The sequence below is a fragment of the Brachyhypopomus gauderio genome, unplaced genomic scaffold (genome assembly GCF_052324685.1).
Source record: "Brachyhypopomus gauderio isolate BG-103 unplaced genomic scaffold, BGAUD_0.2 sc154, whole genome shotgun sequence".
Classification (NCBI taxonomy): Eukaryota; Metazoa; Chordata; class Actinopteri; order Gymnotiformes; family Hypopomidae; genus Brachyhypopomus; species Brachyhypopomus gauderio.
The window spans coordinates 319,632-342,131 of record NW_027506975.1 but is presented as its reverse complement, the minus strand read 5'-3'; the positions used below and the strand labels follow the sequence as shown (position 1 = coordinate 342,131).

The 22,500-nt window shown below is 47.7% G+C and overlaps 1 long non-coding RNA gene across 1 annotated transcript in view; it reads right to left on the bottom strand.

Moving 5' to 3' along the window:
• LOC143500503 (uncharacterized) overlaps window positions 1–20,478 on the bottom strand; it is a 31,084-nt gene extending 10,606 nt beyond the window's left edge. Inside the window, exon 1 of the long non-coding RNA XR_013126818.1 lies at window positions 20,393–20,478. This is a non-coding gene — a long non-coding RNA (uncharacterized LOC143500503). The remainder of the gene's footprint in view (window positions 1–20,392) is intronic.
• Window positions 20,479–22,500: the final 2,022 nt, after the last annotated feature.

Genomic DNA, 22,500 nt, shown 5'->3' with positions numbered 1-22,500 from the left:
TGTCACACCTCTGGAATCTGATATTATAACTGTAGGCAACTGCTGTTGTAACTACAGACTCTGCAAATTATTAGACTATTAACTGTCAAACAAATAATGATTTCAAGTTATTTTATTCTAATTTATTCTATAATACATAAATAATTCACAAAGTAATGACATGTTAATGTAATATAGCTAAACCTTTCTTGGCTTGTTAACACTGTTAAACCTAACACTCCGTGAAAGTCTATGAGAGGTTATTTGTGTAATTTTAAAAGAAAGGATTTGACAAACACTGATAAAATTAATAAGAGTTTTTGCTGGAATATTCCTTTCAGATCCCTACAAGCTAACCCACGTCAAGCAGCAAGCCTACATGCTGCTTAACCGACCAATCAAAAGAGTTCATGCTGTGGTTTCCGCCCTTGTGGTGACATGGTGTCATCCCTGCAGTGTTGCTGCGGTTAATTGTCGTGTGATCTTTCTCAGCCATTTCATGAATGATGCCATGTATTTACATCCTACCATCTTTCCCAAACACTCATTTGGATAAGAGCCTCAAGTCTTCTCTAAGGGAAAGACGTCAATAATAAATTCTCAAGATGGCGGCACTGACGTCCATGCCGTCCACTAATCACATCGGCTGTAGCCCGAATCCCTCTGGGGCGATTCTTGTAGCCTTCAAGTCCAGAAGCAGCCTTCCTCTAAAAGCGGTGGGCTTCAGTAGGTTCTGAACACTAATTGCCTCCTGAAAAATGGCTGTTGTCGACTGTGGTTATCAGGCCTCTTAGATGGTGGGAGACTGTTGAAGTTGTTCGGTTGTGGCCAGCGGGAAGCTCTTCTGGGCAGGACGGACCTTTCAGCTGTCCAGCACCCTCCTCTCTAGCACAGCCATTAAAAACCCAAAACAACCCACACAGCACGTTCAACGCCACTTTGCCCAAAAAGAAACATGTTTTTTTGAGCAGAAAAAGGACGGAGGAAGCCTGGAAGCTTTGGACCATTCCAAAGTCGAGGGGGTTCTGGAGGAGACGTGGTGGATCTGCTGGTATAGGGACGGGCTGAGGGCATCGCTCTGTGTGGGCGGGTCACCAGCACCCGGCCATGCAGCCTGCACTCTACACCACGGCATTCTGGGAACACTGGACGCAGCTCGACGAGGGGTCGTGTAAGCAAAGGGGAAGATGTAAAATGCATCTAGGCTGACCGAGGAGTGATCGTGGGGTTGGGAAACGTGTGTGTGTGTGTGTGTGTGGGGGGGGAGTATCTTGTAGCTTTGAAATATCAGCATGCAGTGCACATGACCATACAATCTACCCAACTGCACAGCAAGTCCAGTCATGGACACACACACACACACACACACACACACACACACACACACACACACACACACACACACACACACACACACACACACACACACACACCTCCCGACTCTCCTGGGCATAGTGCTGGGGAGCAAGATGCTCCAGGAAGCACGTTCTGTAACAGTTTAGATGATCACCAGGATGCTTTTAGGAAAGCGGGCCACAGTTTTCTCCAAGTAGACCAATGTGTCACTTTCTGGCTCTGACATGTTTCTGGATCCGTCCAATAATCTCACAGCAGAGCAGCCCAAGTCTCGAGTTGAGGCAGTGTTTGATTTCTGTCTCCGAATTCCAATGTTCTACATTTCTCTCCCTTTCTCCGTCCTCCTGAGAATAGAGAGAGGGAGAGGCTTCAGTTGCTTCTCTAGCCTTTCGACACGCTCCTCGTCTTCCTTCAGTGCCGTGCTTGTCAGAACTCATCGGATCAACGTCGGAGTCTTGGGCTGCGTTTGGAGAGTCGGGCGGCGACGTGTCCATGGCCCGTCCAAATCTCCACCCGTCAGTGCGGTCACACGGAGAGACATCAATCGTCCAGCCACAAGGGACCCTAACGAGGCAAATCTCTTCAGCAGCTCCAGAGGCCCCTTAAGGACATTAAGGAACGTTAACGAAGATCGCAAACCATCACACGTCCATATTAGGGCTTCAGGACAAAATTAAATTTGCTCTCACAATGAGGCATTAAGGACAAATGTTTGGGACAAAGAGCATCCGAGAAGAGGAGGCGAGGAAATACGCTTCCAGATACCCGGGAATGAGTCTACGCAGCTGCACAATACAGTGGGATATTCAGGCTCCCAGCAGATTGGAAGTCTGAGCAGAGCTCGTGTTTCTGGACCAAACCAAACATTTGTGTGGGGAGCTGAAGGGGGATGAGGGAGGCAAACCTTATAAACTTTGTGTTATGGAAGAGCTGCATTGGATCAGACAGTCTGATGGGGACATAGTAATAAAATTCATTGCTGCAAGCCAGCAATTCCTGGCAGTATCCAACCCAGAGCCTGATTATAAAAACAACAAAATGACCCATAATGCATAGCAAATTCATGCCACCCCGAGAGTGCCCACACAGGCTTTGCCTGCATGCAAGACAAAACTGGTCGTTGTTACTAGCAAGATGCATAGCTAGCCATCTCGCACCCAGATCCTAGCCTGTAGGGATCACCAGCCTTTAGCACTTTACCGCCAACCTCACAAAGGTTTAACCAGCAAAGCACAATTAAGGGAGTTAAACCTGTATCAATAGTCACTCTTTAGTTGAAAGAGAATGATGAGTGCAGCAAACAAGTGTAATCAAAGAGGCTGCTGTAGCGCCCTCTACTGGTAGGACAGTCATACCTCTGCACATTTCCCAACATGTTATTTTAAAATGTGCAACATTTTGTGCATGATTATTTTATTAACTTTCAGATGCAGTAATAGATTTTTTTTATTTTATTTTTTTTTACTGTGAATGAACATTTTGGTTTTATTTCAGTATGACCCGTATGATGATTTATTTCAGTATGATTCAGTATGAACATGCTGGTTCTATACTGAATTCATGAATGCAAGTGACATTTAAGTGACATTTATGGCATACGTGACGGATTTTTACAGAATTTTACCATTCAGGACTTCCCCTCTCGGTGCCGAGATACTGCAGCATAACAGGACCGGGTTGAAACGAGTCAGAACCTAAAGGGTTCCACTAGCCCCCCGTCCCTCTGTAACAGTCAGAGTGACATGTTTTATTGAAATGTTTATTTTTAAACAGTGCATTATACACAGATCCTCTTGTCCATCACAGCACCTGGGCTAGACAGACCCCCTCTGCCATACACAGCCTTGTGTTAAACTAGCCTGCTTGAAATTTTATTCAGCAAGGGTGCCTTTGTTTAGAAACAGCAGGTAATTCAATGAAAAAAAGGCCTTTAGCCTTCAAACAATTCAATTCAATATTGTGAATGATCAAATGGCTTTTTGGCATTTGTTTAGTTTAACACGGTGCCCATTCACTATCACATCAAGCAATGCTATAGGCACGACTAGAGTTAGTCATTAAAACACAGAGTTGCCCATTATTTATTCATTCATTTATTAATTTATCTATCGACAATAATTTTCTTTTTCACCGCTATCGGGCGTAAAAACGTAGAGCGGCGAGCAGAGGCCAGAATGGTCACATTCACGTTCAGTCATCCAGAGTCAACCACAGCGCTAAGACTCTGGACAAACGAGTACATGAAGCAGAGATGCTGGTGGCTCTGGCAGTCGTCATGAAGCCCCTGTGGACTTCGGCTGGGCTGCCCGGTGTCTCAGCGCAAGCTAATGCGGTATCTGCCATTTTGTACACTCTGTCTCTCTCTCTCTCTCTCTCTCTCTCTCTCTCTCTCCCTCCCCTAGCCAGAATCCTGTACCAGTGCTCTGTAGAACAAAGACAAGAGACCTTAAAGCTGACCAGGAGAACTGGAGAAGGAGGAGGAGGAGTGGGGCAAGAGGAGGTGCTGACAAAGTGTAGAGGGAGGCATTAATATTGCATCCATATTCCTTTAGGCAAGACTTTCTTTTATTTTTATGTGGATGGGTTTAAAGTGTGTGTGTGTGTGTGTGTGTGTGTGTGTGTGTGTGTGTGTGTGTTGGAAGGGTGATGGACAAGTTCACTCTTTGACTCTTTCTTGATGCACACTGAGCAAACGCATTGAGGTGCACGGCGGCAGATAAAAGAGATTCACACAAAGGCAAAGGGGAGGACAGAAAATAATATCCGCTCTATCTCAGGAGGCTGAATCAAAGTGCTTTTGTATAATATATATATAATATGTGTGTGTGTGTGTGTGTGTGCGTGCGCACGCACTCCAGCCGGTCAAGAAATGCCAAAAAACCCAGGCAACATGGCAACAGGTTCCACACCCTAAAACTTTTCCCTGCAGAATCAACAAGCTGGAAACTCTGAAAGCAGAGGAGAGTCCCCCCCGCCCCACAAAACACATCTCTCTCAGTAATTACTGCTCTTAAGAGTCTATTTAAAACTCCTGGGGGACCCTCGATCCAATGACGGGAGAAGACAGAGGAAGATGGAAAGGGCACAGCAGAGAAGGGGAGATGGAGAGAGATGGAGAGAGGGAGAGAGGGGGAGAGATGGAGAGAGATGGAGAGAGATAGAGGTCCAGAAGCAATACTGTACAACAACAGTGTTCCTTCTCTGTCTCTTTATCTGCATCCACACGCATGACTTGCAGTCCTCCACGCTGCAGAGAGTGCAGTCATGTTTATGTTATTAGTGTGATTTTACAGCATGTGTTCATCTATCAGAACAAGCACCTGCTCCCAAGAGTGTCGCGTACGCACGCGTGGGCACGCATGCAAACACACACACACATACACACACACACACACCGGAGATTTGAGTCAGTGTTCCCCAGCACATCACCCACAGCTGTGAGCCAAACACCCAGGATGCCAGATGGCCATGTTGATACAGTCGGGAACGATACTGCGCAGACTGCAGTGCCGCAACTCCACCCAGGGCGGAGGACACGGAGCATTGGACCCACTCACGTCCGTGTCCCCTGGGGTTGCCAGGGGATCCCTCTGGGCAGCTGCAACCCCAACTACCCCCTCGTTAGGGTGGAGAGGGCATAAAACATGGGTTCTCAGGCCTCCTGGAGACGATCAGGCTCGGACCCTGGAGAACCTCGACTGATGGGGTGGCACGGCGGGCCCAAAAGAACTCAAAGAAGCTCCCTCTTCCTAAGAGGGGCTAGGATCAAGAGAGCCCCTCACAATGGCTTCCAGGCACCGCCGAGTCTGCAGGTTCTGCCTTTTATTTTTACACAACGTGACAAGAGGAAGTCTGTGGGGAAGTGGAGACTCCTTTGCGAAAAAGATGAAGAGCTACGGAGGTGACAGACACAGGAAGTACACCATGGTACTTTCATCTCCAAACCTTACTTTGATAAACACTCAGTAGCCCTGGCTGGCTTCACCCTCACAGCAGAGCAACAGCAACAACGCGCTTGCAGCAGATCGTGAGCTACGTATCGTATTAGCAAAAGCGTCAAAGCGTTTTAGAAGTCGGACGCAGAGCAAAGCAAGTGTTCTACCGGTCATCCCTTTTACCACGTGACTCACACCCTCAGCCACGTTTTCGGACGTGTCACACGTGCTTCGCTTTCCCGAAGCGGTCATCGTGTCCACCCACAGCTAAGCAGCACACGCGGGCCAGCACACGTGGCCCAGCACACGTGGCCCAGGCAGCCTGGACTTGGCAGTGTCGTTCCTGTGAGCTTCAGTGTCACTTGCTGCAGCATTTGCTTGTGACTAATTGGATGAAGAAATACGCAGAGCCCCCCACCTCCCCCCCCCCCCCCCTCTGCCTTTGCCAAAACCAACAATTTTTTTAATTGTTCGAATCCATCTGTTTTGTGAAACTCGTTAGACACATTTCTCTTGGCATGGACTCGGCGGCAGAAACCGAGTGTCGAGGAAGGCAGCGAGGCACGGATTACCGACAGGTCATTAGTAAACATCCGAGAAAGCACTCGAGAAAGGAGACTGTGGGAGAAGGAAAAACACAGGAAAAAAAAAAAAAAAAAAAAAAACTCTACAGCCACGTCTCACTGAACGCTCACTAGCAGCTCAGATATGGCTCGGTTTCTGCAACTGCAAGACACTCATTTGCGAAGGAACGGTTCTTTAGCAGTCCGAGTGGGGATCTCATTTCAGAGAAACAAATCCATAGCTTGCGTTCCACATCGCGGGGCTTCGATCAGGTTGGGACTGTAAGTGTTCAGACTTTTGAATGCTTCATGGAGTTATTGAAGGCACTAGAACACTAGAGCACGCCAGCAAGCACCGGACTTCAGACAAACATTTAGGTCAAAATGTCGCGTCAAGTTCTCCCACTTGCTCCAGTCTCAGTGTTCAGAATGGCTTATGTGGAAAAAAAGAGCATTTCTCACGTTCATAATGCAACCAATGGCAAACCTGCGACACCAAACGGAATGCCGTGGACTCCTCGATGTATTTGCAAACATTGTGATCTCTCTTGAGTTCCTCGCGCTATGCTAAAGTTGCTGAGATGTTGCTGCAGGTTACGGGATTTGCATGGAGAAGTCGCGATGGGCCGTGCTATCGACTGGGGGCTCTGGTTCCCAGTCCGAGAGCCACACAGGGCCAGACCTCGGGGCTCAGGGCCACATCGAGGGCTGCATGATGACATGAGCATCAATTCACCAAGCATGGTGGGGAGAACTACCCGAACCCCGCCCGTCCCTCCCCAGTCCCTGCCCGTCCCTCCCGAACCCCACCCGTCCCTCCCCAGACCCCGCCCGTCCCTCCCCAGACCCCGCCCATCCACCTCTGTCTCCATTACTGCTCCTCCATTTTCCTGTACTCACTCTCTCTTGCTAACCCCTCACCCATCTCTCATTTCATCTTGATTATGCATTTTCTCTTTCTCACTTTCTCTTATGTCCTTGGGTATTCTCTGTGTGTGTATACACACACACACACACACTCCGCTCCAGCAACAAGCACTCGCAGCAACGAGAAGCTTTTCAAACGTATTACACTTCAGATTACAGAATACATGCACTTAAATGCCATTTGTAATGCATGTCATTAGATTACTTAAATACTCTGAATTACATCATCTTTTGTGCCATCATAAAAGATTTTTATTTGATGAGTGACAACGTAACAAATCTGACATAACACCAGATATAATTACTCTTTCAGGATTAGTGACAAGTATCCAATCCGGCAAAGATCTCCAATAATAATCAAGTCTTGTAGGTTCATTTGTAATTAAATGAGGTTTATGCATTTCTATCATTCGAGGAGGAGCAGTGAAGCCATAATGACGTCATCCACAATTTCATTGTGCCTCTCAAGGGAATTAACATTTGACAAAATACACTTCAGAGAGTCAATTGGAGCAGAGGGAGTTCTATAAAATGTTGCTAATAATTAAAATGTCTGTTATCAAGAAGATTAATGGCTGGCGTGTCCTTGATGGCTCTCTCGTTCCTGGATGGTGGGTCCAGAAATGTGGTTCCACTATCCCAGCCCAAGCTCCATAGATTAATAAAAAAGACATAAGAACCGACTCAACTCCTTTATTGTTAACGTCTACGCTTACACACAATAGCTCAATCAGAATGGAACATGTCCGTGTATATGGCTTGAACCATGTAAGAATGAGGTGGCCGAACATGAGAATAAATCCATTAAAATGTGGAGAAGCCATGTAAACGGCTGAATCAAATTATATTACTGATCGGAATCTTTGAGGACGCTCAGCGCACGTGCGACGTGAGGGACGTTCCCGCCATTCGGCACGGAGGGAGGGAGGCCGGATCTGCAGAGGAGTTTTGAAGACTCGAAAGCAGTTAGCAAGACGGCCGGCCGAAAAGCTAGAGTTAACGAGCCGCTCAGACAAGTACGTGAGAAAATGAAGTACAGTGGATTTACGCAATCTGTAGAGCAAATTCAAATGGGGCACAGGGTTCGGCGGACACTACGTCGACCTCTCGCCTTTAGAAAGCACACGTGAAGGACGTTTGCTGCCATCAATTTAAAGTCGTTAAAAACAAACGTGATTGCTGAACACTCTGGTAGCGGCACGTTACACGGCTGGTGGTCCTACTCGTCCGACCGGACTCGCGTCACGTTGTCTCGGTAACGTGTAAGCCGGTGCTCTACGCACGTGCCTAATTTTGGATCTGCTTAGTTGTGGTGTGAACGTAAATGGAGATCATCAGATCGATGAGCAAAAACGGTGATAAAACTGGATTTGTAAAGAGTGTCTGTAAAGAGCTGGGAGGAACTGCGATTTTGAAACAAGACTCCTAAACTTTAAAATAAATAATCTTTAAACTTTTAAAGGAGAACAAACAGGATAATCAGACACTACACTACATACATACAGGCTATGATCACACCAGCACTAAAGTACGGATTCCACAAAATTTATGAGCTCCCTCCTCCCCCGTACCAGCCATACAAAAAACCTCAATATGTCCTGCATATGCAAGAACGTGACCAGCTGAGACTAACAGAATGTTCTCCTCACCAAAAACAAGAACGTGACCAGCTGAGACTAACAGAATGTTCTCCTCACCAAAAACAAGAACGTGACCAGCTGAGACTAACAGAATGTTCTCCTCACCAAAAACAAGAACGTGACCAGCTGAGACTAACAGAATGTTCTCCTCACCAAAAACAAGAACGTGACCAGCTGAGACTAACAGAATGTTCTCCTCACCAAAAACAAGAACGTGACCAGCTGAGACTAACAGAATGTTCTCCTCACCAAAAACAAGAACGTGACCAGCTGAGACTAACAGAATGTTCTCCTCACCAAAAACAAGAACGTGACCAGCTGAGACTAACAGAATGTTCTCCTCACCAAAAACAAGAACGTGACCAGCTGAGACTAACAGAATGTTCTCCTCACCAAAAACAAGAACGTGACCAGCTGAGACTAACAGAATGTTCTCCTCACCAAAAACAAGAACGTGACCAGCTGAGACTAACAGAATGTTCTCCTCACCAAAAACAAGAACGTGACCAGCTGAGACTAACAGAATGTTCTCCTCACCAAAAACAAGAACGTGACCAGCTGAGACTAACAGAATGTTCTCCTCACCAAAAACAAGTAGAACCAGACAGTTCAAAATGGCAGCCATGTTTCTTCCTTCAGCTTGTTTAGGGATATTAATAAAACACGGGGTTCAGCATCACTAACTTTATCTTTCAAGGAAGGCATTTTCTTTTCTGAATGTTTTGTCTGATCATCAATATTATGATCATTAGACATCACCCTGCGTTTAAATGCCGACATTTGTTCACACGGTGAAGATAAAGAACTTCATAAAGATGTTAATATCAGTTTGGATGGTCTCAATTTCATGGTTGAATGGTCATTCCTACTTTGATCCACTGAATGGCATCCAAGATTATTTCTAGAGAAACCTCACCCTTATCCATAGTGAGGAACTTTTATTATCTAGATGGAAGCAAAAACACTCGGTGGAAAAGGTCAAGCAACAGGAGAAAAATCAAACTTATACACAGAATAAGGTGGAGGTCAGTTGATGAGAGCAGTAAGAACCGGCCCAAATTAGGGAAGCAGACCGAGGCTTGCTTAAGCCATCACAGCCTTCTCGTCTGCTAATTAGAGTGACTTTCAAAGTTTGTGACAAAGTTCAGGGGTTTGGCAGGGAGAAGAAAAAGAGAGAAAGACATGAGATGAAAGGCTAAACGAGTTCCCTCGTGTCCCAGAAGGGTCTGGCGCCAAGGGCCCCTAGGACGGTCCAGGGTTCAGCATCAGTGGTCGGGAGGGCCAGCGTGTCCTTGACACCCCTCCCCTTCCTGGATGGGCGGTCCAGAGTTGGGGCCTCATTGCCCCAGGCCAAGCCTTGGAACGGAGCCACTGGAGTGGGAAATTGCTCTCAGCCTTAGACAGCAGCAAAGCGATCGAGCTGTGAAGCACCAGACAGAACTGAAAGGAAAGGGGGCGGGGCCACAGACTGCAGCCAAGTTACCGGCGTAACTGCCACCCCCGATCACCCCATCGAAGAATCCTAAGGCCTTAACATACATTCACAATCATAGGCATCGCATCTTTAATGCTGCCCCAAGGTTGATTTTGATGGGCATATTCACAGGCGTTCCTGCTGTTGCTTCTGGACAGAGCAGACACCGTCAAACTTTTTAACTTTGTTGTGGTGCAGCGGGTACATAATATAGCTAGAGTTTCAAAACACACATGAATTAACAACTAATCTGCGTGAAAACATTCTTTCTCTGCAGTTCACTCGGTAGAGGAAGGTGCTAACACCAAGGTCAATGGTTCAATTGGGACATGGGATACTTGCTGTCGGTACTGATGAATGTGTGTGCGCTGAAAATAGAGTCTGCCACTTATTGAAAACACGCAGATGGAAAGTTTTCAGACCCTTTCAATAATATGTTATGGCACATGGTGCTAAGCAGAATATATCGATTCTGTGCAGGTTAACAGCCTTCAGCCCTCTTCTGAAGCTCATCTAGGCTTGTGAAAACACGCAGTTCCGTCCTGAGATGGCGGGTTATCATTTCTGATAAGAACTTGGTAAATAAAGTATGATTAACAAAAGCCAACTTCGTTGCTCGAAAGTCAAGACATCTTTGGTAATACTTTGGTACTGAATGGTGGGCTGATGTTCCAAAGTTCTTCCATCCATACCAAGGAACTCCAGATTGGGATCTTGGCTGCCCGTGTTTGGTGGTTTCAAACGCATTCCATTTGAATGATGACGAGAATGATGGAGGCTTCAGAGTTCTTGGGCCCTTTCAATACGAATCCCCATTTCCGCAGATGTGACATAACCCTCAGAACCTCACAGTTGTATCTGAAATTATGGAAAATTGTCATACATTTTCTCTTCCAAGTTTCTGAACACCAACAGAACAAGAATCTAATTATGAACAGAACTACCTGTGCTATAACATCGGTCAAAGGATTTTACATGTTTTAATCATTTGCGATGTCACTTCACCACGTCACAACTACTTTGCATGACACCGGGAAAGGTTTTTTGGGGGGGCGGGACCTAAAAGAACCAAAAATCGATCACATTTCAAAATCTGGATGCTCTCTGCCAACATCTTTTCACCAGCCAGTGCAGATCTAACGGATCTAGCCATCACATCAGATCTAGAATCTTGTTTCTAGAAACTTCTCCCATGTTCACAAGCTGTGAAGCAATTGGTGAGGACCTGGGGGGACCCATACTGTGCATGAGGCACATCAGGTTTATTGACTAGGACAGTTATTGACGAGGACACGACAGAACGCCCACCATCCCACTGACGGCGCCCATCTCTCCTGACACTGCACTATGCCTCTAGCACAGGGAGCTGGGGTGAACAGGCGGCTGACCTGCGCGTCAAGAGCGTCCAATCTCTGCTCCGGCTCAGGAAGGCCAATTAAAATTCCACACTCCTTCACACAGGAACAGACCAGGGAGCACACGCTCTCATTCTCTCTTTAGCGTACAGCTTTGCAACAAACTCCTGTACAGACTGACGTACATCCACCCACGCAAGCACAAACACGCGGCCCATATCTCCAGCCCTGAGAGAGATATGGAAGATAAAGGTACCTCCTTCAAAGCAGACCCATTCTTGTGCTGTGCGCTAATGATGAGAGCAGAGAGCATTTCTGAGATGCTTAGGACCTGAAATAGACCCAGCTGATCTTATTTCTGGCATTTTCTTCGATGGCCCAAGGTTATGGAACAAAAAGCAGGAGGAAAAAAAAGAAACCATGACCATGAACACACCATGACCAAATTCACCAAGGTGAACTTTGGCTGGGGACGGTCCTTGACAGAAAAAGATGTGCTGTGTGAAGCTAACAGCAAACTTTTCCTCTGAGAAGATTCTGGGCAAAAATAATTAGCACTGATTTGAAACTCCTCCTGAAAATACTGTAATTATCAGATCAGGCAGACTGTAAACAAAGCTGCATTTTTAATCCCCCGCTCATATGTAGCAGTTGCTACTTGGAACGCTAGCGCAGCAACGGCTAAGACAGGCGTCTCCCAGTCAGGCCGTGAAATGGACGGAGCAAATCTTCCGTGCATTTATAAACAAAGGCCAAACACCAAAAGCATAAAAATAAACAAACAAATATATTGCCCCTGGGAGCCGTTTAATGCAATTTTATGGCCAGGAGATCTGTGTCAGCCAGGTAATATAACCATGTCAATATAAAATAACAAAACCTAATTCTCCAGCTCAGCTACGATGAGAACAATGCTTTATTCAGCACCTTCATGGGGGTTTAAAGACTTTTTTAAAAACAATCAATGAGAAGAGACTAAGAAAAAGTAATTTCCTAGGTCTTTACAGAGCTTGCGTACTAATCAGATTCCTAATGGGCAAAAAAAGGCCAGAAGAGAGGGGCGCTGTAAAAGGTACTGGGCCGTGTAATGGTACCATCAAACCAGCTCCATGCCTCTTAAATAAGAGACATGCCTGTACACTCTCCTCACACCGGTGGCCCGAGTTCACCCGCGTCTGGAGATTTAGGCTTCGTTTGGGGGGGTCCATCTCCTTGGCGATGGGGATCCGGAACAGCGGATCATTGGAGAGAATTTTCCCAGCATGCTCTCGGCTGGAATTCCCTATGGTTGCATGCCAGAAAGATCCAGCGGATATTACGAGTTGACACGGAGATGCACCATGGAGTAAACCAGACGGCCTCGTGGAAAGAGAGCTGCACCTGCCGCTTTGAAAACGAAAGACAATATGACAGATACAGACAGAACTTGAAAATAGGTCCTACAAAGTGATGGGAAAATGCTGGTGAAGCTACAATACACGTAAAATGGCAGAAGCTTTATTTACATTAGAGCCGTTAATAATTATGCTCACTCTGGTCAGCAGAGTGTGCAAAGCCCACAGAAACTGCCACGAGCAATTAACCTTCTTGACCAGCGCGCTAACATTATTTGAGCTAGGGAGAAAAAGACAAGATGCACAGAGCCCATGGGGCTCGGGGAAAGAGGATTTGCATTAGCCGTGTTCTAAAGACAGCTAGCGGTCGAGATATAAATCTAGCGGTTAATCTATACAGATGTCCCAGTTGGCTAATGGCAGCCATCCACTGGACTTACGTGTCACTTTGGACCCACTCAAACGAGCTAAAAGGTAACGGTAGAATAATGGGCTTGTCCACTCCAAACACTGACAGATGTTTAAAATGGTGGTTTAACAAAGACAACAAATAAACAAACACGTGGCTCCATTATTTGGTAACAGAAGTGTCAGCACAAAAGTCAAATCGCCAATAGCAAAAGCAGAGCATTCCAAGTCGTTTATCTGTAACGCGGCTGATTAGCAAGACGCCTCCCTTACGAACGGGCGTGGTCAAAGGCCTAGTTCTTCCTTGCATTCAAAACACCTTCAACCATCCCTCGACATTGATCCCTCTAAGCTAGTCCCAGCTGGCTCACTGCAAAAGATGAGAAGCTACTTCACATTCAAACAAATATTAAAGCAGATATTAATACCTGGCCATATTCCAGCAAATCTTCCACAGTGACATTATATACACACACAAACACTTATATACATATACACACAAACACACTTCAGATGTTTATTTTCCCCCTCAGTTCATCGCCAAAAAATGGAAAATTCACAGTTACTGGCATACTCACATGTGCATATACAATTTGAAGGAAACCTGGTTATCTTATCTTATTGTCATCTACCCATCAGAGGCTCGTACAGGCTCCGCCATCTTTGAACGTTGTGGAGCGCTAGCAAAACTCACCGTGTGTGTAAGAGAGAGACGTCAGTGAGGCGTGAAGGACAGACAGAGGCTCACACAGATTGCACAGGAGATCCCGGGATTAGTCACGCCCTTCCAGCTCTCTCTCTCATCCTCCCTCCCTCTCTCTCTCCCTCCGTCTCTCAGGCATCACCAATTCCCACCTCACCGTCAACTTCTCTCAGAAAGGTCACAGTAATCATGTCAATGTCTGTCTGCAAATGCACCGCGACTCTTTAGCACAGGGGTAAAACAGCTGGACTAAGGCGGGCCAGTGCGAGTTTCACTTTTCTGTTCGTCGCACCAGGGACCACCCGGACAGCCACCAGCCCTTCACCAACACGCCAAAGCTACGAAGAGCACAACTGTTCACTCCCCACACAGCCTGGACAACGTACATCCTCACGTCACCGTGGCCCACAGAGAGGATGGATATAGCACACATTAGCATAGACCCGGAACATCGCTCGCACACGGAGGACAACGTTACAGTTCTTCACGTCTCATACAGATTTTACAGCACTTTGTATAAGTATTTAACTCCCTTAAATGTCATCAGATATATCTGGCTCACAAAGGTCTCGTCAAACATTCAGGGCTAGACTATATTTTATTTTAAAAACACAAGCAAAATGAATTCCTTTCAAGTGATATTGGTCTGATGTAAGAAAATATACTGTAACAAAAATAACTACCTGAAAAATGCTATTTTGCGCAAGTGTTCGACGGCTGTGCTATGGAAGTGCCATGTTTAAACAGATGAAAGAAACTGGGCTAATTAGGAGAACTGGCCTCTACCTGTGAATCATTAAGATAAGCTCACCTTCCTGGATAAAAGACTCACTTCGAATACAACCGGTCAACCTGCGGACCGGAAGCAAAGCCATGAAGGCATGAAAATTAAGACCAAAGCACAGTCCAGGTTATTTGTATACAAGTCTACAGACATGCCAAGGAAAAGCACATACTCTGAGGTAATGTCCGAGTGTTTGGAGCACTGCTGGATCAAGTCAAAAGGTAGAGGGCTTGTGAGAGAAGCTGACGATCACCGGGGGAGCTGGCGTTCTGCGGCTGAGACTGGGGTGAAGGTGCCCCAGGTGTTGAGAGCAAGAGTCGCCCGTACTACAGACCTGGAGAGGAGCAGCGACTGAAGAAAAAAATAACAATAATCAAACCATGTCTGGAGAATCCGGCAAGAGTGTGGGAGAAGACGGAAATCCGACCGAAATTCAACAAACCAAACCCTGTCCACTCTTCAACAGATACCATCTTCACAGTGACCTGTGGGCGTGGTGCCGTCCTCACAGTGACCTGTGGGCGTGGTGCCGTCCTCACAGTGGGGAGAAACGTCACCATTCAGCACGGATAGTGATTCCAAGCGAAAGGCCAAAGCCAAAAAAGTTGTTGAGCAAAAAAAGGGGAATGTTCTACAATGGCCAAGTCAAATCAGGAAAATCAGTCACACTATTTGAAAACCAGCCTGAACGACCTCGGGCAAACCTGTCAGGGAGAATTTGTGAAAATCACTTTGCAGTGTGTAGAGCTGCAAGAAAAGCTGCACAACTGGCTTAAAGCTGATATTGTAGCAAAAATGTGGTTTTCTCTCAAGCACTAACAGGCTGAACACTTTTGCAAACTCCATGTGGCAGTGCTCACCAGCGTACAGGTGCATTACAATGTACACGGCCGCCATTGCCATATTTACTGGTTTTGACAACATAGGTGAAGGTTCATGGTTGGAGCATTATCACGGCAGTGACGACCACAGGCTATAGATACCACGTATGACATATATACACACACACGTCATGCTCCAACAATCAATGTGATCAATCTAATACAGTCAGTTCTTAAACAGAGAGCTGGTAAAAAGAGGCGGCGTCTTTCACCGCACAGCCAAACAAAAGAAGCTGCGGCTAGCAAACACGCCGTCCCGGGAAACGCCACGGAAACTTGGTATTATTACCCGTTGCATCATGTTGATGGTGATGGTGCGAGACGTGCATCGATGCATACACACGAGGCAGCGGAGTGGGACGTGCGTTTGCTTGCACGTGCGCTCAGACACCACCATCCAATCAATCCAGGCTAGGACGAATTGGAATTCCTCCAGGACCCATGATGCAACATGCAGCATAAAACGCAAAGACGACACACACACACACACACACACACACACACACACACACACACACACACACACACAAACCAGTTCGAAGACACAAATGCACCACAGAGCAGGATACAGAACAGTACAATCATACAATACACAGTACTGACCTCAATTACTGTAAACATCACTGGAAGCAACATGGGCTTTAACAGTGTGGCAGACTGGTTTATCCAGAAGAAATATTAAGAGCCTGTGGGGGGTGGCTTGATTGGCTGTAACGTAGCATAGCAACAGAATTTTACAGAAAAATAAAAAAAAGAAAGGAAGGTTCTCTATAATCCTGGTGGCACTGTGGATGGAGTGTTTATTGTATAATGATGTGACTGAGGGCAGGCATTAATGTGCAGTGGGATGTGAACGCCACCAATCTTGCCGAAATCAACGATGATCTCTTCGTTTTCAGTGCCACCGGATCGAAGGTCCCATCTCCTTGCTGTACCACAGCTGTACTGTCGGCAAACGGTGTGCATCGATCCGTACTTTGCAGTATGGTCGCTGTCATCAGGGTGAACAGCAATGGACTGAGCACACAGCCCTGTGGCACTCCGGTTCTCACTGTGGTAATGTGGGACACAGCACTGCAGAACCTGACTGATGACCCAAAGCCAGTTACAGAGGGAGCAGTTCAATCCTCACCAGTACTGTCCAGTTTGTGCGATGGTGGTATTGGGGGTGTTAACTTCACCCGTCATTTGTAGCATCCTGCTTATACATTGTCCAGTTACAGTCCAGATGCACGGAGATGCCAACATCAGGCCATATTCTCTACACATTCTCTGAACTGCTTTTGCACATCTCAGCAGTAACCTGTACACTGGAATCAGCATAACGGAGATGAGCTCAGGGCTGCTGTTGTGGGGAGGGTTGGGGTGCCACCTTGTATGTTCCAAGGACGTTAGTGTAAACGAGGTCTAATGTGTTTACCGCACGCATCACTAAAACCAACACGCTGATGAAATTTAGGGAGGATCCACTACAAAGTACCCAGAGACGAGGAAAATGCCGTCGGGGGTATACAGTCAGTAATCTGCTCATGCCACCTTAGAGTTCACTCAGCGCTTTTGCATTGGTGCTTGGGGGAACGTAACAGGCAACGATAAACACAGCGAAGGAACTCTCTGGGGAGACAGCGAGGTCGGCATCATCTCCACTATTGATAAAGAGGTAGTGGAGATAACCACAGTAACCCCGCTGCTTTTGCTATTAATATAAACCCAAAATGGCCCTCCATGGGTGTTACTGGACAGAGGTGTGATAATGTTCTCCTGGAATGAGGCTAGGCTCGTGAGCGGAGTGGTCCCAACCGCAATGGTAGCGTTGAGTCACATTTCCCCTAAAAAAAAATAAAATAAATAAATAAAAGCCCAGCAGTCTTTGGGCTCATGCTGGGAAGCTTGGTGCCGTCGGAAGTGCTGTAATTAATCGTCATGAGAACGGTCGTAGGAGAGGGGTGTGACCAATAGATCCAACTGGTCAAGGTTGGCTGGAAGCCCAACGCTACGATTCTGCTCACAGTGCCTCCACCCCCGCGGTAACGGCGGATAACACGGCGGTCCTGCCCGTCCGATTCACGTAGCTTCTTTCGGACTCCATTGTCTCCAGTTTAAGGATGATATTTGGCCAATGTTGCAGAGTGGTGAACGTGAACACCAGAGCTTCTGATGGACATCTATGACAGCATACAGAGCAAAATATGCTACAAAATATTTCCTCAGAATCCACAGAGGCTGCTATGGTTTACCCCACCACCATCTTGGATTCTATGGGCCAAGGTATGAAATACACAACGTATGCATCATAAAGGGTTAGCATTCTCAATTACCGTTCTTTTATGAATAAGTTTGGAGCAGATTTTTTAAAAGTTGTGTTGGACCTGACAGGACCACAGCACCTGCATGTCCGTATGGACCATCCATGTAACGACAGTAAGGACTGTATGGTGGTAATTTAACGTATACAGCTGATCTGACCAGACCTGCTCCCACGTCCTCTCGTACTAGTCGTCCACTGCCCTAATTCCGACGCCAGCGTCAGCTCAGACATTACTTGGACGGCGACGCCAAACGTTACAGACAAACCGCAGAGAGAGCCTTGAACATAGACATGCACTGGCGAATAAATGCAACAAACCAGTAGAATAAAAGCAGCTGTGGCCTTACAGAGGACCTGTTCGTCTGAGGAAGGTCCAGTCAGACGGACACCCTCCAAACAGCCTTCAGGACGCAGGACGCAGAGGTCACGGTCAGCAGTCACATCTGCCTCGGTGACAGTTAAATGTCTCGGTGAGACTTTGTAGAGCGTACCAATACGTGACTGGGGCATCGCGAGGGCAACAGTTCCTCGGTATATGCAGTGGCAGAGGGAGAGACAGAGGGAGTGAGAGAGGGAGGGAGGGAATTAGCGAGATGGAGGAAGTGAGAGAATGGAACCATGCCAACAGTGCTCCACCTCAATCACCACGGTTACAACCTGCTACTTCTCCCGCCTCCAAAGGGTCACACCTCCCCCGCACTGCGAGGCAACGCCGGCCCAACGAGACCCGTGAAGGGCCGCGACATCCGTCTGGACGCACCCAATGGAGAGCAGCCCGTTCCACTGTCGGGCCTTTGTCAGGGCGGGCCAGACAGATCACGCTGGTGGCTTTCTGGGTGTCCGAGCTGGATGTGGGGGCTGCCTGGCTTTGGTGGGCGTGAACCCACCAGCAGGCGACTGGGACGGTGTAGCCGTGATCCGCGGCAGCCTAGAGTATTGGCACGGAGCTTAAATTAGCCAGGCCCTACACGAGAGGTCGTACACACACACACACACACACACACACACACACACACATCTGTGTTTGGGTCCAAGACGTCAAGATCTATGCAGCTTTAAAGCTGTAACACAAAAAGTTTATAAAATGGCCGTGTGCGCATATATGCAGCAAAAGAGAAATGGTGCCTTTACAGACACTTTAAGCTATGTTAGGAACGGACAACTTTCACCTCCATTGTGCTGAATTTAACAGTCCCAGCTTAAAAAAAAAAAAACGGACGTGTGACCTCTAACCAGTGATGGCTTTGGACTTTAATGTGTGTCTAAGACAAGGACGAGGCTGCCAGCCTCCATATATCCCCTAGCCTGAAGACCCTGGCCCTGAGCCCAGAGATTAATATGCACTTCCTAACTGACTATTAAAAATGCCTCTTCATTTTCAGGCTTTGGAGAGGTAATTAAGATCTGCTTCATCTTATGAACTGTTCCACGATGACCTTGTCTTCCTCTCTCACACATTTCTCTTCCTCTGTTTCTCCTCTCTCTCTCTCTCCCCATCCTTGGTCTACCCTTCTTTCACTCTCACTCAGTCCCTTTTTCTTTCTGTCCCTCAGTCTGTCTCCTTCTGTCTCCATCTCTCTCGTCCACACAGTGTGTGGTAAGTGTTTGGACCAGAGCGCTTCTGACCCTCCTCCACTCCGCTTGAAAATGGCCGCCCTCAATATAATACCTCAAAGTTTCACATCACAGCTCCTTCTCGCCCGTGTCTCGTTACAAGGAGCTTCTCTCCTTCACGGTTTCTCCAACAGCCCGAGACACTGTTCACTTGGAGTTGCGCAGGGTGTAGGACACCCACTGTGAAATGAGTCATCACCACAGCAATAGGAACCGATACTCCACGGCAACAACGTAAATAGCTACAATGGTGTAGCAGTGTGTAGACCCTACGCATCTGAAAGCAAGTTTTCTAGTTATGAATCTGTTTGAATTTTTTAAAAAGTCATTTGTATCGATGAATGCTGCGTTTCCAAGATCTTCAAACGAGTCATCATGTGTAGAACTTGTACAGAGAACTTACTTCAGCACACCCCGATGAGGTGGAGGGGCAAAAGCGTTGAGGAGGGATGTGTTGGCTTCTGAAATCACCCCCTCCAAGCTCAGTGAAGACTGGCCGGACTCCGCCCGTCATGGACGAGACACGCTAGGCCTGTAGTAATCGAATAAATCGCTAAGACAGGACCACTTGCTCCGAAACACCATACGTGTCAATACTCCATTGCCCTCTGATTGCAAAGTCCCCAGCAAATAATGCAGATTATTGACTGGGTGACCCATTTAAGTATATTAAACAGATCAAGACACTATTCTTTTGTGCCGCGCTCCGTCCAGCCAATCAATTCTGTCTGCTAAGGCTCGCCACAGCGGCCCTGATAACCATTATAAAGGGCCGTCTGAAGCGAATTAGGCTAAGAGCGCATATTGATTCTCCAATCCGAGCATCGGCAGCGCCCAGAACCTTGGATCCGCCCCCAAACCCGCCTGACGCCGTTTTGACGCCTTGGACGCTGCATTGGCGAGAGCGCGCTGGACGTTATGGATAAACGATTACTCTGGTCTGGACAGGCCCTCTCGAATCAACGACAGGGATCGACTGGTGAATCTCTCAAGCACCTTCGCTACCAACGGCCACGTAGACGGGAGGTCTGCAGGCGGGCGTCTCTGACCCGGTTGCCGTCCCAGACACCCCGCACAGATGGCTATCCCACACTGTTCCTCGTTCCCTAATAGCGGGAGAACCTCACTCACCTCAGCGTGGAGAGAAGGACCAATAGAAAGCTTAGACACTCTCTGGAGCCATTGGCACAGAGCCCCCAACCAATCAGGGCACACCTGGTACGAACACACACACACACACACACACACACACACACACACACACACACACACACACACACACACACACACACACACACACACACCAAGAGAAAGAGGGAAGAAAGATAAATTAGGTCCCGTCAGGCATGTCGCAGGAAAAGAATTAGTTTTTGTTCCTTACAAACGCATTGAAATGCCATTGTGGAGGAGGTCAGGTCTCTAGATCAACTCTATTAATCCTCCATGCTTGACTCTGTACCTTTGGACCTTGTCTGGTATTCATGATGCATAAAGCCAAATCGATGGCCTGTTTAAGTGGACGGACATCGGAACAAACCTGGCACCAACTGCTTCTCCGAGCAGAGCGTGGGCACGAGCAGAGCAGGGCCAAACTACGCCATGTAAAGGGCATGAACTGATCCTCTCTGAAACACGAGAACGGACCCTCTCCGTAACGTGAGAACTAGCCCTCTCCGAAACATGAGAACGTCTCCCTTCGGAAACGCAAGAACGCACCTTCTCTGAAACGTGAGAACAGGCCCCCCATCCGAAACCGGAGCCTGGCCCTCTCTGAAAATCATCAACCAGCCTCCCATTTGAAACTTGAGCTTGGCCTTCGAGGCAGAGGCGGGGGGGGGGGGGGGGGGGGGGGGGGGGGGGGGGGGTTGGGTCACAGCCCCACGGGAGGACGGCGGAGGGTGTGACAAAGGGAGTGACGAGGCCACGTGAATGCCACGTGAATGCCACAGGAATAAAGGAGTTCCCAACACGCCAGCTAGCGCAAACCAAACTAGCATGCCTGCTTAAGGCACCACGGCCGTAGCACACTGGCTGAGATTTGCTAATCTCCCAGCAACGAGGCGCCATTTGGGATTACGAAGCACCATCTGGGCAGGACAAACGGGCTTTTATTCTGGGCTTTAAGGGAAGGGGTGTGGTCTGGCAAACCTCTGAAATACAACACAGCCGGGGGTCAAGGGGTCAAGGGGTTTTTCCAATGCATCATGGGTAGCGTGACGCTTTGGTAGTTTGGGACTAGATAAGAGAGACACTTCTAACTTCTTACTCCCAGCAACCACAAATGAAAACATCCCCATGCATACACAAACTTGCGTTAAAGGGACTCACAAGCTCGCGCACTACTTAGCTCAGCACAGCCCATTAAACCTTTAACTTGTCAAACCCTCCTTAGAGAGAAAAATGTAAAATTCCCTAATCACCATCTCCATCCTGTCCGCCCAGGGACAAATGAAGCAGTGATCTTTCTCTATGCATCACAGCGCTGAAGACAGAAATGGGGCGTGGCTAAAATAGAGGGCGGGGCTGATCCGTTTAAAACTGCAGCGACCTTCAGAATTCCATACGACAGCTGGTAATCGGCGTCTACGAACACCAGGGGGGTCAGCGCTAATGGGCCTCCCGCTCCCCCTAGCGCACTAGACGAGTGCGTGGGAATTTGGGATGGCGCACTTTTTCCGTTCTGCGGCTCGAGCGGCTCTGCGGTTTGTTGTGCCAAACGAAAAACAAGGTCCGTTACGAAAACCAAGAATACGTTACTAAAGACTCCGCCGTTCACGTAGTCATACACGCTCACATTTTGACATTTAGAAATAAAGGCTTCTAAATAAAACTGGGGAAAATATCTGTTTGACAGCAGCGGGGAGGCACGCAGGTCACATCCAAGCCGTCGAGGGATCAGCAGATCACGGAGGGATCTCAGCCCTGCTCGTCAAGTGGCAGCCAATAGCGGAGAGGGAGTCAGAGAGCTTGAAACTGTCCCAGCATGCACCACTGCCTGTCTCTTGGGGTTGAGCTATACATGCAGGACAGAGTGACAGACTGTGGGGCTAGACCTCGCAGCGAACGCACACACGCACGCTCCTCTCACTCGTGTGTTTCCATGTGAGTGGGCAGTTGGGCACTTGAGTCCGAATGCTGGAGCTGTAACAAATTGTGAAACCACAGCCCCCCCCCCCCCCCCCCCCCCCCCCCCCCCCACACACACACACACACACACACACACACACACACGGCCTGGT